Genomic DNA, 20,989 nt, shown 5'->3' with positions numbered 1-20,989 from the left:
TACAATTCTTAGAGATAATTCAAATCTAATTAATATATTTATAAAATTTGTATTTGTATTATACTTAAATTATTATAAAATAAAAGGACATAATAAAAATATAGTAGTATAATAAAGTTGGAGACTTCTTAAAAGACAAAAATGTCAGTAGCCTCATTATATTAGAAACAATTATTTCCATCATGGTTTCTCAAACTGCTTATTTAACAGTCTTTAGGAAACTTGGAAGCAACAGAATCCTGGAACTTTCCCTGTTGAATCAGTATCTCTGAAGGTGAGCATGGGAAAATGTACCAAGAGAAATTAAACATGCACTATTTAAAAAAATCCAATAATATAAAAGTTAAAAGTACATCATTGTTAAAAAAAATTACTTCTTTAAGGCCCTATATCCTAATACTGTCACATTCTCATACACTGAGACTTAGGAATATAGCCCATAACAGTATAGTATAAATGAATAATATCTGCCATGTAATATCTTACATATTTTCCAGTTATTATAAACACTTAATTAGATTTTTAATTTTTTTAATTTGTTCTTTTTAGTTTTATATGATATTAGAAAATATCCATGGTTTTGAGAGCCAAACAAATGTATTTTGACATATCATACCATGCATGGAGTATAACTTCCCATTCTTGTGGTTGTATATTATGTGAAGTTACACAAGTTGTGTATTCATATACAAACATAGGAAGGTTATATCTGATTTACTCTACTGTCTTTCCCATACCCCCAATTCCCCCCTGTCCAATCTGCTGAACCTTCAATCCTCCCTCTGCTGCTCTACAGCCTATTTTGAGTCAGCATCTGCATATTAGAGAAAACATTCAGCCTTTGGTTTTAGGGGATTGGCTTATTTCCCTTAGCATGGGAGTCTCCAGTTCTTTTCTGGCAAATATTATAATTTCATTCTTCTTTATGGCTGAAAATATTCCTTTATGTATATATACCACATTTTCTTCATCCGTTCACTTATTGAAGGGCACCTAGTTGGTTCCATAGCTTAGCTATTGTGAATTGAACTGCTGTGAACATTGTTGTGGCCACATTACTATGGTATGCTGATTTTAAATTGTTTGGGTATATGCTGAGGAGTGGGATAACTATGTCAAATGGTGGTTCCACTCCATGTTTTCTGAGGAAACTCCATATTGCTTTCCATATTGGTTGCACAAATTTGCAGTTCCACCAGCAATGTCAGAGTGTGCCTTTTTACCCCACATCCTCATCAACATTTATACTTGTATTCTTGATAATTGCCTTTCTTACTGGAGTAAGATGAAATCTCTGTTTACTTTTAGTTTGCATTTCTCTAATTGCTATTGATTTTGAACATTTTTTCATATATTTGTTGCCTATTCCATTTCTTTTTCTGTGAAGTGGTTATTTGTTTTTTGCTTGTTTGTTTTTGTTTTCGTTTTTTGTATTAAGTTTTTTGAGTTCTTTATATATCTTGGAGATTAATGCTCTATCTGAGGTGCAGGTGGGAAAGATATTCTCCCATTCTGTAGACTCTCTTTTCATGTTCTTGATTGTTTCCTTTGCTGTGAAGAAGCTTTTTAGTTTGATAAAATCCCATTTATTGATTTTTTATTTTAATTCTTGTGCTTTCAGAGTCTTGTTGAGGAATTCAGTTCTTAAGCCAACATGATGGAGATTTGGGCCTACTTTTTCTTCTAGTAGGTACAGGGTCTCTTAACTAATGCCTAGGTCCTTAATCTATTTTGAGTTGGATTTTGTACAGGTTGAGAGATAGGGGTCTAACTTTATTTTATTACATATGGATTTCTTGTTTCCCCACCACCATTTGTTGAAGAGACTATCTTTTATCCAATGTAGTTTATGGCACCTTTGTCTAGTATGAAATAACTGTAATTGTGTGGGTTCATCTCAATGTCTTCTATTCTGTACCGTTGGCCTTCATGGCTGCTATGGTGCCAATACTATGCCATTTTTTATTACTGTAGCTTTGGTTTAAATTAAGGTCTGATACTGTGGTCCCTCCTAGCTTCACTTTTATGCTGAGAATTGTGTTGGCTATTCTGAGCCTCTTATTTTTCCAAATGAATTTCATGACTGCTTTTTCTATTTCTATGAAGAATGTCATCAGAACCTTAATAGGAATTGCATTGAATCTGTGTAGTGCTTGGTAGTATGGCCATTTTGACAATATTAATTCTGCCTATCCAAGAATATGGGAGATCTGTCCACCTTCTAAGGTCTTCTTTAAATTCTTTATTTGGTATTCTGAGTTTTCATTGTAGAGGTCATTCACCTCTTTAGATTGATTCCCAAATATTTTAATTTTTTTGAGCTATTGTGAATGCGGTAATTTTCTTTTTCTTTCAGTGGATTTATCACTGACGTATAGGAATGAAGTTTATTTGTGGGTGTTAATTTTATATCCTGCCACTTTGCTTAATTCATTTATGAGTTTAAGAAATTTTCTGGTGGAGTTTTTGGATTTTCTAAATGTAGAATCATGTCATCAGCAAATAGGAATAGTTGTTCTTCTTTTCTTATTTGCATCCCTTTAAATTCTTTCTTTTGTCTAATTGCTCTTTCTAAAATTTCCAGAACTGTGTTGAATAGAAATGGTAAAAGAAGGCATCCCTGTCTTGTTCCAGTTTGTAGAGGGAATGCTTTCCATTTTTCTCCTTTAGAATGATGTTGGCCTTGGATTGTCATAGTTAACTGTTACATATAGATCTATGTTCCTACTATCCTTAGTTTTTCCTAGTGTTTTGAAAATGAAGTTGTGCTATATTTTGTCAAATGCTTTTTCTGCATCTATTAAAATAATCATGTTATTCTTGTCTTTAAGTCTATCTTTTTAATATGTTTTTGTATGTGATTTGTCTATTTTATTTAAAATTTGTGCATGTATGTTCATGAGGGATATGGTATTGGTCTGAAGTTTTTTTCCTTGATGTGTCTTTGTCTGCTTTTGGTATCAGGGTGATATTAGCTTCATAGAATGTGTTTTAAAGTGTTCATTTCTTTTCTATATCATGGATTGAAGGTTGGTACAATGCCCCTGAGAATTTGTCTGGTCCTGGGCTTTTCTTGGTTGGTAAGCTTGAAGGCATCTTCAGTTTCATTGTTTGAAATTGATCTGTTTAAGTTTCCTGTGTCCTCCTAATTCAATTTGAGTAGGTTGTATGTCTCTAGAAATTTGCCAGTGTCCAAGATTTTCTATTTTTTTAGAATATGAATTTTCAAAATAGCTTCTGGTTATTATCTGTATTTCATTAGTGTCCATTGTGATATTTTCTTTTTTCTTTCTGAATTTTAGTAATTGGAGTTTTTTTTCTCTTTGCTAGCTTGGCTAAGGGTTTATCAATTTTATTGATTTTTTCCCCCAAAGTACCAACTTTTTGTTTATTTGATTTGGGGAGATTCTTTTGTTTCAATTTCATTAATTTTAATTATTTCCTATCTTCTACTTTGGGTGTTGATTTGTTCTTTTTCTAGAACTTTGAGATGTAATATTAGGTCACTTATTCATTGACTTTCTTTTCTCTTAATGAATGAACTCAATGCAATGAACTTTCCTCTTAGCACTATCTTCATAGTGGCTCAAAGATTTGATATATTATATCACTATTCTCAATTACTGCTAAGTATTTTTTATTTCATCCCTGATTTCTTTTGTTATTCATTCATTGTTCAATTATTTATTATTTAATCTCCAGGTGTTAGAGTAGTTTCTATTTTTTATATATCATTGATTTCTAATTTCATTCCATTATGATCTGATAGAATGCAGGGTTATTATCTCTGTTTTTTTTTTTATATTTGCTAAAAGTTGCTTTATGGCATAAGATATTGTGTATTTTGGAGAAGGATCCATGTACTGCTGAGAAGAAAGTATATTTGGTTAAAGATGAATGAAATATTCTATATATGTCATTAAGTCTAAATTATTGATTGTATTATTTAGTTATATAGCTTCTTTGTTTAGTTTTTGTTTGGAAGATCTTTCCAGTAGTGAGATTGGTGTGTTAAAGTCACCCAGTATTATTGTGTTGCAGTCTACTTGATTCTTGAAATGGAAAAGAATTTGTTTGATATACATAGATGCTCCATTGGTTGGGGCCTAAATATTTGCAGTTGCTATGTCTTGCTGATGTATAATCCCCTTAAGCAGTATGAAATATCCTTCTTTGTCCTTTCTGATTAACTTTGGCATGAGGTTCACTTTATTTGGTATGAAGATGGAAATCCTTGCTTGTTTAAATGGTCCATGTAAGTGATACATTTTTCCTATCCTTTGGCATGTGGATGGTTTTGCCTATGAAGTGGGTCTCTTGGAAATAGCATATTGTTTTTGGTCTTGTTTTTTAATCCAGGCTACCAGTCTGTGCCTTTTGATTGATGAGTTTATGTCCTTTACAATTAATGTTATTATTGAGATATGATTTGTAATCCCAGGCATTTTGATTTATTTCTGGTTTTTAATTTGAATTAGTTTCTCCATTGATTCACTGTTCTTTAGTGTTCTTGCTCCCTCTGCTGGTTTTCACTTTTATTTTTCATTTCTTCTTTTTTATGTTTTCTAGTGCAGACTTTCTACTTGTGAATTCTTTTAACTTTTGTTCATCATGTAATGTTTTATTTGACCATCAATTCTGAAGCTTATTTTAGTATTCTTGGCTGGCATCCATTTTCTTTCCTTTTTTCTTTTTTTTAAAGAGAGAGAGACAGACAGACAAACAGAGAGAGAATTTTAATATATTTTTTTTAATTTTCAGCGGACACAACATCTTTGTATGTGGTGCTGAGGATCGAACCCGGGCTGCACGCATGCCAGGCGAGCATGCTACTACTTGAGCCACAACCCCAGCCCTCCTTTTTTTATTTATATTTGTTTTGCTTTTTTATTATTTATTTACTCTAATTACACTATGGATAATATTTTATAATATTCTTTATTGACAACTGTAAACTTGTATGACAATAAAATAATTGCTTGGGTAAATATCCAAAGGGAAAAATTACATAATTTTTAAGGAATCCTAAAAAACAGTTTTAGTGGATGTCATTTTGGATCTTGTCTATGCATTTCAAAGTGTGTATGTATGAACAGCTAACTCTAATTCCTGCTGTGGGTTTCTCTATTTCTGGGGGTAGTGAATTGGAGAAAGCACATCCTAAGCATGTAAAAACTGAAACCAACACTTGAGCAGATCAGGAAGGATAAGGAACTTACAATGTTCCTGGAAACTGCAGGGACTAATTGAAGAGTTTTAGACAGTAGAAACCCTTTGGGAATGATTACATCAGCAACAGTATGGATAGGAGTGGACAGATGAGCATTGAGTAGACTACTTCTGAAATTTTCTTGAGAACCTGAATTATGGTGGTTCTGCTGTGGATAGATTCACAGCACAGACCCATCTATGTGAGAAGTGGATAGATTCAAGCTAAATTAACATCAGTGGGCTATTATGATTTGGAGATTTAATATAGGGATGAGACAGAGGGCAGGAATCAGGACAACTTTAGGATTCTGATATTCATAAAGCTATTTACCGAGGTAGGAATACATGCAGATTAGAAACATGGAACAAATAGCAAATTTGAGCTAACTGTGTGAGTTCAGAAGAGATTATAAGACATTCATTCTTTTACAAAGCTTGCATTTCCATACTACTCTGAGACCCACAGTGACTAAGAATAGTTTCACAACATTCCATATTTAAATTCTAAGTGGTAAAAAAAAAAAACAGGAAAGGCCAAGGCCTATGCTTTTTATTATAGCTGAACTTATTATACAGCATTTCTGAAAATCCTTCCTTTTCTTCTTGGCAGTATGACTTTATAATCATATCTTACAAGCTGTCTCAAGAAGTTATTGATGGCATTTTTTGTTACTACTTAGATTCAACTATAAAACTTACTACAATTATATTTAAAAGATTTTGTCTATAATTCAAGTGTTTGATTTAAAGCCACAGCTAGTAGACCAGTTAGCTAAAATGCAGATTTAAAAAAAATCCTCCTGGTGGAACAGCCAGTGTTCATCAACATCAGCTTTCTTAGGCAAGAGACTGAAATTTGCACACTTAATTTATCTCTGCCATGATTTGAGTTGTAGAAGTCTGAGATTTCCAATGAAGTCTTTGTGCTCTTTTCCAGTTCAAAATGATTCTGAGAAAAAAAAAAAAAACATTTGGATTGATTTTCTCTGTAAAGGAAACTGCAGTCTATTTCCATTGCTGTGGAACCTCTATCCATGTGAAATTACAAGCTTTCAAATTTCAAAGTAGAATATGCCCAGGAAAAAGAATAAGGGATCTGTAGACTAACATCTCTATCTTCAGGGCTGATAATCATGCCTGGCTGGCAGCTCCCTATTTGTAAATATCCCTTGGTCAGAGGCAAGCTATATAACATAGGCAGGGCATACAGGTAGTACTGTTGATTCAGAAGGCCTACTTTCAGATGTTGGTTCTGTCACCTACTGGCTGGCTGATCCAAGGCAAGTTACTTAACTTCTCCAAGTCTAGGCTTTCTTTCATCTATAAAGTGGAGAAGTCCATGAAAGTAATCAACATACATAAAATGTATATAAGGTCCTATCACATGGAAAATTATTCCAGTTATGACTCTGATAATTGTTGGCTCCAGAGCATTTATCTACTAACCACCCCTGCCATGACTCTCCTATACCTAATGGACTAAAATGTTTATTTCAGCAGGTTAACACCTGCTTCTGGGGGACTGGGGCTGAGTACTGTGTGTGATTAGCTGACTCTAGAGTTGGGCAATTTCCTATTTTATAACTAGATCTTCTGCTTGGCCCAAAGGAAACTATCGTAAGGAAATTACATCTGCCCACCAAGGGAGGTTAAATTCTAAGTACACTAGTTATACCAAGTTCAATAATGTAAGGTAGAAGGCAATATGCCAGGACATATGCACAAGTATTTTGGTTGGAATGAGAGCTCCTGTTTGCTTAGGTTAAGGAATGGCTGATCGATCCTCTTTGGAATGAGTTGGATCAAGTTCTTCTGATCTTGAGGCTATGAGTTAACTTATGAGAAGTCTGGATCTATTGAAGGACTGAGTCCCCAGTTAGATTTGCAAACTTTGAGGGTTGATCACCAAAGCCAGCTCTATTAAACCCATATTCCAAAAAGTCTTGGCCCATTTGCCCCATGCTAGGAACTGAATTTATGCAGGGATTTCAAGTGGTAAGAGGCTTACTTAGCTCTATCTTTATTAAAGACAGGGTATGTACTTTTGATGGTTTAGATTTTTATTATCACCAACAACAGTGGCATAAGTAGGAAAGTGCACCCATGTACTTTTAAGTCTGTATTGTCTGCAGCCTTGAATTTGCTGATTCTATAGTGGAGGGTATTGGGTCATAGGCAGTTAAATCTATCCACTAATAGACCTAGGCACAATTGCAAATATTGTAATTGGTCTAAAAATCTATTGAAAATATTTGGTAGTCAGCCATTTCTGTAGGAAGCTTTCATTCATGAGCCTGCAATTATTGTGAAGTGCTTTTGATGGAACCAGAGCATTCCATCATCTAATGCTTCTTCCAAATGGCTAGTAATCCATGACCCCACCATTTTTGAGACTAGCAAATGGTAGAGTCCTGCTTCAGATACTTATGGACTATTAGGATTTATATCCATGGTCCTTCCAAGAGACTGGAATTCTCTCATTTCTCCAAGAGTGAAATTTTGAAAATTCTAGACATATCTAAATCTTGCTCTATTATTTATGTAGGGCCCCAAAGGAAATCCAGACATAGTGCAGTTTTAAAATGCTAAATACTTCTTTAGGACTAAGCCAACTCTAGTTATCTCTCAGATTTGTAGAAAAATTGTTTGGGAAATATAAATTAGGACTCAAGTTCCCAATGGGACATTCGGTACCTGAAGATCTAAATATTGGAACTTTTATACTACCAGAAGCAATATACAGATTTCAATGTACACAGAATTAGAAAAAACAATCCATACCTTCATCTGGAAGAATAAGAGACTCAGAAAAGCCAAAGAATTACTAATCAAGAAAAGCAATGCTTTCCTTGTCACAATACCTAATCTGAAAGAATACTTCAGAGCTGTAGTAACAAAAACAACATGGCATTGACATCAAAATAGGCTTGAAGACCATTGGAACAGAATAGAAGGCACAGAGAAACCCACATACAGCCATCTGCTACTTGACAAAGGTGCCAAAAATATATGTTGGAGAAAAGAGTCTTTAACAAATGATGCTGGGAGAACTGGATGCCATATGTAGAAGAATGAAACTAGGTCCCCATATCTCACCCTTCTCAAAAGTCAGGTCAAACTGGATTAAAGATTTAGGAAACCAGAAACCATGCAATTGCTAGAAGCAGCATAGGGTCAACTCTCTATCTTATTGCAGCTGAAACTGAGTTCCTTAACAAGACCCCTAAAGCTCAAGAAATAAAACCCATTTATTGATCCAAGGACCTAAACACTTCTCAGAAGAGGATATACAATCAATCAATAAATATATGAAAAAATGTCCATCATCTCTAGCAATTAGAGAAATGCAAATCAAAGCTATTTTAAGATTTCATCTCACTTCAGTCAGAATGGCAGTTATTATGAAGACAAACAACAATAAAGCTGGCGAGGATATGGGGGAAAAGGTACACTCATACACTGCTGGTGGAACTGCAAATTGGTGCAGCCAATATGGAAAGCAGTATGGAGATTCCTTGGAAAATTTGGAATGGAACCACCATTTGACCCAGCTATCCCTCTCCTCTATCTCTACACCAAGGACTTAAAAACAGGGACACAGCCACATCAATATTTATAGCAGCACAATTCACAATAGCTAAACCCCAGAACCAGCCTAGATGAATGGATAAAAAAATGTGGCATATGTACACAATGGAATATTACTCAGCAATAAAAGAGAATAAAATTATGGCATTTGCAGGTAAGTGGATGGCATTAGAGAAGATAGTGCTAAGTTAGCCAATTGCAGAAAAACAAATGACGAATGTTTTCTCTGATATAAGGAGACTGAATCACAGTGGGGTAGGGAGGGGGAGCATGGGAGGAACAGACAAACTAGATAGGGCAGAGGGGTGGGAAGTGAAGGGAGAGGGCAAGGGGTTAGAATGGATGGTGGAATGTAATGGACATCATTATCCAAAGTACATGTATGAAGACACGAATTGGTGGAACATACTTTATATACAACCAGAGATATGAAAAATTGTGCTGTATATGTGTAATATGAATTGTAATGCATTACACTTTCATATATAAAAACGTCAATAAAAAGATTTATGCAGAAAGTCTTTAAAAAAGAAAGAAAACCAAGAATTAATAATTGGGATGCCATTAAATTGAAAATTCTCTGCACAGCAAAGGATATAAAAGCGTAAAGAGAAAGCCTACAGAATGGAAGAAAATCTTTGCCAGATGGTTCTCTGACAGGGGATAAATATCCAGAATATATTCAGAACTCAAAAAACTTAACAAACAATCCAATCAATAAATGTGAAAAAAATCTAAACAGACATTTCTCAAATGAAGAAACACAAATGACCAACAAATATATGAAAAACTGTTCTGCTTCTCTAGCAATCAGGGAAATGAAATCAAAACTACACTAAGATTTTATTGAGTTCTCTAGTCAGAATGGGATTAGCTATACATTACAAAATATTGCAAAGTGACTTTTAGTCACCTGGATAAAACTGGCTGTAAATCTTCAAGACATGATACCTCAGCCACCTGATATGCCCCAAGTACCAATACTTACATTTGGAAAGAAAAATGTAACCTTAAAAAAAATGTGATTTTTGACACATGTAATGGTCTGTAATGAAATACATAGAAAATCCACTAAGTTAAAGAGAGCAACATTGTTAAAAGTACTGAAAATGTATGAAAAGAAAAAAAAGACCTCTAACCCCAAATATTTTACAACTTTAGCAGGATCCCAGCAACTCTCCTGGCCATTTTTCATTTGTACTGGTCATATGGGATGTTTTCTACCTAGGGTAGTGCTAGAATCAAAATAGTTTTGCCTCTTGAGTTGCACCTAAAGTGGTAGCTTGAGGCCTTTGCTCAATGACCTTCCCAACTATCTGGATCCCATACTGGCCTCTCAACTACTGGGCCTCAGCCCATTCTCTGCCTAGCCCTGAGTGGTAGTTTCATTATAAAGTGCATCATATTGCTTTATTAAGGAGATAGAATATATAATCTAATATAAATAGAACACCAGCCCAACCAACATATCATTAAGGGCTTATTGAGTGGGTCACATCTGGACTCTATGATAATCACATAGAATGTGCAGTAGAGATATGCCAACAGTAGTAGAATATCTCCTTGTGTGATTAAAAAAAAATCTATACATGTATTTTCATACCTTTTTCCCATGCCTTCTTTAGCATTTTGGTATTGTATCAGTATGTTGAATTATAAAACTGGGTCCAGTTTTTATCTAATCTGTGTAAGTCATATAACTAATAAATAGAAGGGCTAGAATTTGAGTACATTTCTGTTTCTATATCTCTTGCCCTTGGCTACTGTCTATATTGTCTTGATATGCTGTTTACTATCTGGGTGACAAAATAATCATCTAGTTTCCTCATATGTAAAATGGTGATGGAACTGTCTAAAGCAAAGTATTGTGAGGAATAAGTGAGATTATTTTATGTGAAAGTGGCTTGTAAATCAACTTGATCTTTTATTTACTCCTTCTGAAGAAATCCAAGTATGTTTTAGTATGTTACAATTAACAAATTACTGAGATAAAAACGTAACTATACTATTACTCTTATATAATTTGATCTACTAATCATAAATTTCAGAGTTTCTTTTTTCTCTTATAAAATTAATCTTTGGAAGCCATCAGCAGCAGTATTATGATCTTCCCTTTGATGGGTATGTTAACAATGCCTGTCCTTAAGGTGCATCTGATTGTCGAGTTTTAGAAGTAGCTTTAAATCACCTTGTTCTCTTCACAAACATTCAGTTTAAAGGGAAAAGTGAGGGGTGGGGAGAAAGTCTTACTGCTTTCACTAGGTCTTGCCTAAAATAACTTTCTGCTTTTACAGTTGCAAGTTTCTATGTTATTTTGAATGAGTTCCAGTAAAGTCCTTTGCAGGAAATCTATGTGAAGGGTGCTCTCCTCTAGCAAGTTGGAATTTAGGCCCAGGCTAATAGTATCTTTGAAAATCAGGAAACTCACCAAAATATTTGAGCAGCATTCATGTCTTTTACAGTTGACACTTCCTTATCTTGACATTCAAATAAATTGCATACATTTAAAATTTTATAAAATGAATATCTTGCAATTTGCAAAGGGACCAATGAGGCAGAAAAGAAATGTAAATGTGCCTGTGACCATCTCTTCTGTAGTATATAGTCTAGTTATGGAAGAATGTGAGCACACACAGGTGTCCCTCTAAAGAAAAAGTACAATTAAAAATAGAATGTCTAACAGGAGGAAGAGGTCCCTTCCCAGATAGCTGTCATTACAAAAACCCATTAATAAATTCCTTCAGGCTCAGTTATCTCCTCCTAGAGGTGAGAAATCACCTCGCAGAGTCTAAGGTCATCAGATGACCCTGGCAGCCGGGAATTGCCCATAGAAGAAGTTAAGCCAGGGCTAGGCCTCCCATTTCAAACCCCTTCCTTGGTTCCTTGTGAATTTCAGAAAGGGCCAATGATCGGGCTGGGGATGTGGCTCAAGCGGTAGCGCGCTCGCCTGGCATGCACAGGGCGCTGGGTTTGATCCTCAGCACCACATAAAAATTAAAAAAAATAAAGATGTGTCCACCGAAAACTAAAAAATAATATTAAGAATCAATCTCTCTCTCTCTCTCTCTCTCTCTCTCCTCTCTCTCTCTTTAAAAAAAAAAAAAAAGAAAGAAAAGAAAGGGCCAATGATAATGATGCCTGGTTTTTATATCACTAGGTCTTGGCCTAAAAAAACTTTCTGCTTTTACAAACACCATTGAATCAGACTGCAGGTATCCCATATGACTTCACTGTGTTTACCTGCTCACAATCACTGACCCTTGTTCCTCCAGTAACCTTTCTCCCCAACTATTGTAGATAAAGCCAAGATGTGGGAGGCACAGAGGGTGGATTGGCAAAGGACACTCATATTAGATAGTGATTCTGTCGAGCCAGTGAGCTCTTAGAACCCCCATCACAACAGGGAGAAGAGGAAGACAGTGAGGAAGTGGGCAAGGCTGTGCTTCTTCAGGGTAAGAAGCTGGCCAATCAGGCTTCAGCTCCTGTCAGTCCATTTTACCTCTCACATGGATGCCTGTCTCTGTTTTTATAACAGCTGCTGTCAGGCAGTGCCAGAACTGGAAAGCACCATTAGTCACCTGATCTCTGAAAGCCTGACTTTTTTCAAGTAAAGGAGGATTGAGTGCCAATCCACAGCAGTGTGTGAAAGTGAAGATTATTTGGAGATAGGACCCAAACTCATGTGGTAGAATGTGTAAGTAGTAGGGCAGAGATATAGAAGCAAAGGAGAATCCTATTAATCCTGCCTGAAGTTATAGCTTCATTGAAACATTTCATTCATTCATTTTATTCAATGCTGTCAGCCATATTTGTGCTAGACACTGATAATATAATTGTAAACAAAATAAATGTGACCTTCAACTTCAAGGAATTAACTCTGACTTTTGACAAGTTGCATTAGCCTCTTTGTACCTCAAGTGTCTGAAAATTAGCATGAAAGTGATAATAATGACAATGGTACTAACAATAATACCAATCTTAGAGTAACTGAACAGAATAAAATGAGATAAGACATGGAAAACACACAGCAAGGTGGCTTGTAAGTTGCATGCTATGTTTCTATCATTGTATTTTTACAGTCTACTTAGGGAGAGAAACCCTTGAAACAAGACCAGATTTTGAAGACAGAATAGTGTGCTGGCTGAAGAAGATCAAGTCACAGATGAACTCAGATGAGAAAAGTAGGAACAGCAAGTAACTAACCTAAGTAACTAGAGAGCAGGGGTACAGGATGTGAGAGGAGGAATTGTCACAAGTTATGATTGGACCTAGGCAGGAGAGAATACCAGGGAGGATCTTGTATATGCCACCAAAAGATTTTGCAATAGAGATGAGCAGAGACTACCAGAATGTCTATAATTGAACACTCAAGAATGCTGGGTGCTGGGACTGACTTGGAATCAGACCATTCTACAATTGGCATGCATCAGAGGGCAGCCGGCTGACATTACTGTGCCAACCTGTGCTCTTGTGTCTGAAGAAATCCACACCCTGATGTGAGCTCAGATTGTCAGCTTCCACAGCGAGTGCCTTAGGGTTGCCAGCAGGCAGCCAGGTACTGGAAGGTAGGTTCTCTGCAAAGTCTTATTAAACTCTGCCGCCTGGTAATAATGCACCACAGCTGCAGACTTTTAAATGGCAAAGAGTCCCTGGCTATCTGAAAGGTTACAGGTAGGTACTTCATTTGTCCTCCATAATAGCTTACTGTCATTTTCTTCTGTTCAAGTCAACTTATAGGCCTCATACTTCAAGTTCATCGGGTGGCTAGAGCAGCCTTTTTTATTTTAACAGGCTCTCAGAATCATGTTAGCAAAGAGTTAATGCATTTTTAACCAACTTCAGCAGTTTACAGCTCTGATGCTGAAGTGGATTCATACAATTGTTGGTCACTCTCTGAGGCTGCTTTGAGTTTCCAAAGAGTCTCTCAGTCTCTGACTCGCAATGTGAGGTCCTGAAGGCAGGGGCTTTGTGTTCTTCCACTTCGTAACCTGCTTAGACTAGAACATAGTGTCTTGCATATGTTAGAACATCACTTCTGTTTTAATACTCACTTTAAATTCCTGTCAGTCTAGCGTACTAAAAATATTTTCTGAGAAATTTTATACCCAAACACCTTTGATTTGAACCTAAGGTGGTGGTGATTTTTTATTCTAAGTCCTTCCAACATCCTATAGCAAATACATACTACACTAATGCAAGCAACTTCAAAATGCTAGTGTCAAACAGAGCCTATTTTTTCTTTGGGGAGTCTGCAGCGTTCCACAGTTTGGCCACTTTCAGCAGGTTTCACTGTGTCTATAGACAGATCTACTCGGGCATGGCTCTGTGGATCTGGTCTGGCTCACCCAGGTGTATGGGGACCAGAAGCTGCTTGTTATCTAGAGCAGTCTCAGATGGGGAAACGTGGGCAACTTAAAAGTGCTTCATATACCACCTTTCACTTCTAGCAGGCTAGCCCAGTCATGTTCTCATGAAGATGACTGAAGGACAAGAGTTAGATTAAGACCCACCATGGAAGTGCTTTCCAAGCCTCTGCTTGCTTCACAGTTGCTAATATCCCTTTAGCCAAATCAAATCCAGAGTCAGATGGGGAGGGAGTTACTGCCAAAGGACATGGATATGGGCAAGGGCAATCTGACTACTACACCTATTCATTAACAAAGAAAGAAGTTCCAATAAGAAAATGTAAATCACCTGCAGTCTAATGAACAAGTGATACACCATTGCTGATAATTTAAAAATGACTACAAACTTATATCCAATAAACTATGATTCCCATTGTGTTTTTTCACTCAACTACATATTGTGAACATATTTATGTGACATAAAATATTGTTCTACAGCATGATTGTACTGATTCCCTAAAATTTTATTGTATTTCTATCCACACAATGAAACACCCTATTGATGGACATTTAATTTGTTTTCACAATTATAAACCACTTTGCCACAAAAATTCTTGTTATTTAGCCTTTGCATGCACTTATAAATTTTTTCCCAGTCATTCCTAGAAGAGGAATTGATTGGTCAGAGTATGTACACGATTTTAAGGCTTTTTATGTCTACCATTCTTTTTATTTTCCAGCAGATGCATATGAGTATGTCTTTCTCTGCAAGGCTAGTCTTTGGTTTCTAAAGACGAGAATAGATAATTTCTAAAATTTGCCTTTCTTGGTTTCTCTGGTTTGAATTTTACTTTTCTTATAACAGTATATTAGATTAAGTTTGGCCTTAAAGGACACTGGATAAATGACTACAAGATGGGTAGCTTTTTCCTTAATTCTGTAAAGAGGGATGAAAATTGGCATTAGTATAAGCCATAGACTTGGATCTTAAAGTGACCCTTATAATAATACATCAGGACGTTAACAGGAAGAAAATATAGTGTTAAAAAACATAATAGGCACTTGATTCAGATGCTATATGGACTTTTGGTAAAAATCATTGTGAAAACACAAGTGGAGAGTCATTAGTCTGATAAACATTCTGATGGACTGTTGGAATTTGAAAATCTAGGCTATATTTCAGTTTGTGCATGCATTGGGAAGTGGTGGTGCATTAGAAAAAAATTTCTAAAGTTTCTTTTTATTATAATCATGGCTTGTAATCATGATCAGTGAATTTTTTAATATTAGATACTCTGTTGATAATTTCTAAAATCTACCTTTATTGGAAAGATTAAAATGTTATAAAATGAGAGTATAAAAACTAATTTTTTTTAATCCACAGATGTACTTAGTTTGTGTATTCATGGTTTCTGTTTATAATGTTTGACTTTGGATGATGGTTCTTGCCACTAATCAGGAAAGTTTTGATACCTTTTTATCCATTTTAAGAATCTTGGCCAACATCCTATAACAAAGGCAAGCTAATAAGAGAAAAGCACACTAATCTTATTCAGTCATAGTTTTTCATGACACAGAGCCTTTTAAATGAAGAACTAAAATAACCTAGGAAAACTGTCTATTTTTATACTTAGATTAGATGAAAAATGGTTTGCCCTGTAGAAATGTGATTAGACAAAAGCATGTGATTCAAAGATAACAGACTGAGCAGGGGAACCCACTGAGGCCTGTCCAGATTGTTATCCATCTCTGTGTAGCACTCCTCCCTCCCAGAAGCTGCTTGTGATCTAGAGCAGTCTTAGGTGGGGAAACGTGGGACCTTTCTAGAGTAGCAGGTCTCATAATCTACTATAGAACACAGTAAATCAGAGAATTTCTTTATGGCAAACTCTTACACAGAGAGGAGGAATGGTAAAGGAATATCTTTAGGATTTATGGCTGGCATTTGGGGAAAATGTTCTAGTTCTCACGATCCACCTTTGGGAAGAGAAATTCTAATTTCTGTGACTTACATCAGGAGAATAGATGCAAGAGACAGAAGATCCAAAGAAGGTCAGAGAAAAATTTTGTTTCTAAGGCTATTTCTGAGGCCATCACTTTGGGTACTGTTTTCCAAGCCCCAACACCCACCCACCCCCTTCACAAACTATTTAAATTTATTCAAAACCATTGTTGCTCCATGATTTTAACCTTACACACAATAGATTATGAATACTACCACATGAGGGATGAGGACTTGATGGATTTTATAATCCTTGGACCTAGCACAGCAAGCAAGTTCTTATTAAATAATTGTTGCATAAATGCACATATTGAGTTTTTGTTATTAAAATTCCTGGAGCAAATATCCTTGCCCAAATAAGGATTAATTTTTCCATCCAAGTTAACCTTTCCAATTTTATAAGTTCAAGTTCTCAAAACGAGTTGAATTTTGAATGTTTTCATATCTTAGCACCTACACATGGTTATATATGCTTTGTAACTTATTTCATGTGTGGGCTAGCCAGTATCCAAGATGGTTCTCACATGCTGGTATTTGTATTCTTACATATTCAGTCCCCTTACACAGTGAACAAAACTGTCCTGTGTAGCCATTGCAAACATGAACATTGTTGACCTCCAAGGCTGTCATAAAAGACACTGTGCTCTCCTTTGGGTGTCTCAGCTGGCATATAGTGAGGAAATTCAAGCGACACTATTGAAAGGTCTATGAGGGTGAAACTGAGGCATCCTGCTGACAATCAGCACTAACTTGACAGCCATGTGGGAGGGCTCTCTAGAAGTCATCTACCAGACTCAGCCAAGCTTTCAGATGACCATAAGCTAGGCACGTGTTTTGACTGCAATCTCATGAGATACCCTGAGCCAGAACCACCTGGCTATGCTGCTCCTAGATTCTTGACCCACAGTAACTGTGAGATGATAAATGTTTATTGTCCTAAGCCACTAATGTTTTGGGATAATTTGTTACACATCAATAGATAGTTAACACAATGTGTGATGGGCCTGTCTCACCAAATAGATTATAAGCATCTTGAAGAAAAGAACTGTATCTTTCATTTCTCACACTGACCTTCCACAGCATTGAGATAATATTAGTCTTAGTAAATAAATAATATTAGTGCTTCATAATTACTTTCTTGACAAGAAATATTTACTTAATGCCTACCAGATAGTCTTCTAGGGATTAGGGAATGTAGTAAACAAAAAGGGACAAAGTAAATTCTAGTGGAGGAAAAAAACAGCTTTAAACAAAATAGATGTGGAACTGCTCAATGAGGATATGAAGGTAAGAAGAAAAATGAAGATGAGGGATCCTATTAATATATTTATGTTGAGTGTCAGGAAAGCCTTCTCCATTAATACATTTGAGCAGAGAGCTATGCATGTATCTGGGGAAGGGCATCTAGGCAGCAGGAATCACAAGTGCAAAAGCCATGACCCTGGAAAAGCATGACATATTCAAGAAAGTCAATGTTAAGACTAAGTTCACAGTTTCAAATTTCTCATCACTGTAGCTTCACACATGAACCTCACTTAGTGGTTGCAAGAGATCTATTCCATCCCCTTTTCCTGAATTTGAACAAGGCACCAAATGCTGTTCTCCTTTAGAAAGATCTATTCATGAAAATACATCATTTTTAAAGATATAAACATGGCTAATACATCAAAATAGGCTAATATTTGTAGATAGAATGAGTAATTCAAAATTTTACTGATTGTAATCTTTCTTTTATTTCTGCTGTTTCAAGTTTTCTGACTTTATTAAAGCTGCTAGTGCCCAATGATAAATTATAGGACTTTTATTTTAGCACACAGATGTTACTGACGTCTCACTCAATATATGTTTATATGTTTATTAAGACATAAGGTCTCAAATGGACAAGTAATTAGCTTTCCCAGCAGAAGAGCAAATAAAATTCTGTTTCCTAACTGTTCTGTCATCCCATGCTGTGGACTTTACCCGCTTTTCCTCTCTTGCTGCAAGAAACACATGTCACATTGAATCGAATGATCAATGAATAATGAATTCTCCCTTGATTAAAGCATGTTAGTGATCATAAATAAATGAAATTGTGTTTGTATTTCATAGACATTTATCTGAATTTTTAAATTTTGTATTTCACCTTAGATACACATATGTATCCTTACTTTAATAAATGAGCATCCTTCTAAGGATAATGCAGAACTTAAAACTCACATTTAACCCTTTAAATTACCGTGTAAACAAAAGCTCTTGCATTGTTCTGCTATGATAGCAGCTGGTATTCTCTCTTTATAGCCACAAATGATTTTTGTTCTTAAACATGATCTTGGCAAGTTAATAAATTTATTTTATTCATGATTTAATTCATAGGGAAGGACACAGAGGCGAATAGAAGACTGAGGTAGGATAGGGTAGAATAAAAGATAATCAAAGGAGGAAGCAAGAAAGAGACACAGAAATACCTGCAAAAACAAAAATTAAAAAATCCTGCATCCTGTTTGAGTGTGCATGTGTGTGCATATGTGCAAGTATATGTGTGTGTGGACTACAGAGAGTTAGGAAATTGTCACAGGATACAACCAAAGGAGTAAAAAGGACAACACTTAAAGACTAGAATTTGTCAGAAGGATGAAGAGTACATTATTTAAAAAATAAATTTAATACTAGAAAAACTAATTACCATAAATGATTTCTTTTCTTGAGTAAAAATGAGGTCCAATTATAGTAAGCAAAATGGTTAGAATAACTGAAAGGGAATGCACTTAACAATTAGTTTACCTGGAAACCTGCCACTGTATATTTTTGTCAAAGCAAATTAAAATGTATGAGGGCCATCTATAGTGTAGCATCATGTATAATTAATTTTCCTCTGCTGTAAATGCTTCTGCTATGTAGCATAGGTTATGAAAACAATGAGTTTAAATCTCTTTCAGAATTTCTTTTATTAGTCTAATAATACACAAGCAAAGGTATTTTTAAGTCTTTCTTTGGTGCATATTTAAGTTTTAAGTCAAGTGAGTTTCATACAGCAAGTTTTCAAGTAAAAAAAAATGTGATTGATGTAAATGACAATTTGAGGACCTTAGTTACTCAGAATTTAAAACCAAACCCAATGTGTATTTGCCTTGGCACTCCATTTTCCTCTACATGAATAATAGTTAACACTTATTAAGCTCTGTTTTATGCCTGGCACAGTGCTAAGTCTTTCGGCTGGTAATAAAGCATTTAGTCCTCACAACTACCCAGTGAGGTAGGCACTACTATTATCTGTGTTTCACAGATGAGAAAATCAACACACAAAAAGATTTTGCAACTTACCCAGGGCCTGGTAGCAAAGCAGGAATTAAAATAATTTGGCTTGTTTCAGAACCATGTGCAAAGTTTCCTCTCTCTGGTAGGAGGTTGTGCACAAATCAAACTGACAGAGTACAAATCTTGTCAGACAGAAAACACACATTGCCCTCAAGCAAGGGAAATTTATTTCTCATGGATAAACAGAAAGGATAGACAGAGGCCTAGGATCCACAGTAAGGGCCTTCCCCAAGGCCCAGGAAGCTGCCCAGGGTGGATGGAGTCTCTGTTCATGACCCACCTCACACTGTAGCTGAAGGACCACGAAAGCACTCTGCACTGGGTTTCATATTCTTAGCATTACTTGGATTTGTGAGTGCAGGTGTTACAAATAATTCTGTTCTAGACATGACCCAGGTTGTTCTGGAAAATTCCTCATCTCAAGATGTTGTATTCTCAGTACATTCCGCACAAAAGAAAGATTTGAGTTGGTCAAAGCCATCCAGGAACCTGTCCTCTTGCATCATGGTCTTAAGTACTACATACACTTCTTTACTGGATAATCTAGTGTTTGTGGTGAGATATTATTCTATGTGTCAAATTGTGCCAACAAGGTACCCAGACTAAACATTATGTCTGGGTGTAGCTATAAATGTGTTAGCATTCGAAATGATAGACTCAGTAAAGTAAATTGCCTTTTCCAATGTGCATGGTCATCAAGGAATTCCTTGAGGGCCTGAATAGAACATGAATGTAGAAGAAGGAGGGATTCATTCCATTTTGCTTCCTGCCTGCCTGTTCACGTTGTGACATCTTGTCCTGTCCTTGGACTAAGTTACTATGAGTTCTCAGATCTTTTGACTTGGACTAGTTTACACCACTGATTTTCCTGGGTCTCTAGTTTACAAACAACAAAACTTGGGGCTTCTCAGCCTCCATGACTGCATGATTTAAAGGATGAATGCTACCAACAGGACTTGAAAAATATGGAGAGGGTGATTCCACAACATTCCCTTTCAATTCTTTTATATGGTCTATGCAGAAAACAAATGGATTTTGAAGAATGGTGGTAGATTATCCTAAGATTAGCTAGGTGGTAGCTACAATTGCCACATTCCTTAGTCTTTTTTTGTGTGTTATAATACCACAGACTAGGTAATTTATAAAGAACAGAAGTGTATTTCTCACGGTTGATGAAGCTGGGAAGTCCAAGATTAAGTTACCAGCAATTTTAGTTATCTTGTGAGGGCTTCTCTTTGCTTCCAAGATGGTGCCTCATAGTTGCGTTCTCATAAAGGGAGGAATGCTGTGTCCTAACGTAGTCAACAAGGCCAAGGGAACATCACGTGATGCCTCTTCTGTAAGGGCCTTATTCTGAGGGAGGAGCTCTCATGGCCTAATTACCTCTTTCAGGCTCCATTTCTTACTATTATCACATTGCAAGACCCGAATTTTGGAGGAGATACACTCAAACCACCACATAGCTGCTGTACCAGATGTGGCTTCACTGTTTGGGCAAATTAACACTTTTTTGGCACATGGTATATAGTTATTAATCTGGTAAGTG

The sequence above is a fragment of the Marmota marmota genome, unplaced genomic scaffold (genome assembly GCF_001458135.2).
Source record: "Marmota marmota marmota unplaced genomic scaffold, marMar, whole genome shotgun sequence".
Classification (NCBI taxonomy): Eukaryota; Metazoa; Chordata; class Mammalia; order Rodentia; family Sciuridae; genus Marmota; species Marmota marmota.
Note: the sequence above shows the minus strand (reverse complement) of the source record.